Raw genomic sequence first — 1,281 nt, forward strand, 5'->3', positions numbered from 1 at the left:
TGTAAGCCCCGCCCCCTTTCTAAGCCCCGCCCCTTTATAGTATTTTAACCTCATTAAGCCCTACCCCTTTTCAATTATTTAAACCCGTTTAAGCCCCGCCCCTTTTTTGAATATGTTAACCCTCTTAAGGCCCGCCCCCTTTTACTAAGCCCCGCCCCTTTCCCAATATTTTAACCCTATTAAGCCCCACCCCTTTCTACTATTTAAACCTCTTTAAGCTCCGCCCCTTTTTGGTTATTTTACTCAGTAAGCCCCGCCCCTTTTTCTATTATTTTACCCATTAAGCCCCGCCCCTGTTCTATTTTAACCCCATTAAGCCCCACCCCTTTTTGTATATTTTAGTCCCATCAAGCCCCACCCCTTTTAAATTCTTTACCCATTAAGCCCCGCCCCTTTCCTATTATTTTAACCTCCTTAAGCCCCACCCCTTTGTGACTATTGAAACCCGTTTAAGCCCCGCCTCCTTTACTAAGCCCCACCCCTTTTATATTATTATAACCCCTTTAAGCCCCACCCCTTTCTATTTATTAAACACCTCATTAAGCCCCGCCCCTTTTCTATTTTAGCCCCATTAAGCCCCGCCCCTTTCCCATTATTTTAACTCCATTAAGCCCCACCCCTTTTATATTATTTAAACCTCTTTAAGCTCCGCCCCTTTTTAGTTATTTTACTCATTAAGCCACGCCCCTTTTTCTATTATTTTACCCATTAAGCCCCGCCCTTGTTCTATTTTAACCCCATTAAGCCCCACCCCTTTTAAATTCTTTACCCATTAAGCCCCACCCCTTTTCTATTATTTAACAATTTAAGCCCCGCCCCTTTACTAAGCCACACCCCTTTTCCTATTATTTTAACCCCATTAAACCCCACCCCCTTTACTAAGCCACACCCCTTTTTTTATTATTTTAACCCTATAAAGTCCCACCCCTTTTTGTATATTTAAACCTCTTTAAGCCCCGCCCCCTTTCTAAGCCCCGCCCCTTTCCTAAGCCCCTCCCTCTTTTCCCAGGTCCCCGAGCGCCGCCGCTGCCGCCACCTCTGGCCCCGCCCCTTCCACCACCGCCGCTCCGCCATTGGCCGATCCCTCAGAGGAGGGGCGTGTCCTCCCTCCAGGCCCCGCCCCCTCCCGCCGGAAGCGGCGCCGCTCTTCCTCATCGTCGTCATCGTCGTCGTCGTCGTCGTCGTCGTCCTCTTCCTCCTCTTCCTCCTCCTCTTCCTCCTCCTCTTCTTCCTCCTCCTCCTCCTCTTCCTCCTCCTCCTCTTCCTCTTCCTCCTCCGAGC

This window comes from Malurus melanocephalus, unplaced genomic scaffold, assembly GCF_030028575.1.
Source record: "Malurus melanocephalus ecotype Western Australia unplaced genomic scaffold, MMel_1.1 scaffold_2353, whole genome shotgun sequence".
NCBI lineage: Eukaryota > Metazoa > Chordata > Aves > Passeriformes > Maluridae > Malurus > Malurus melanocephalus.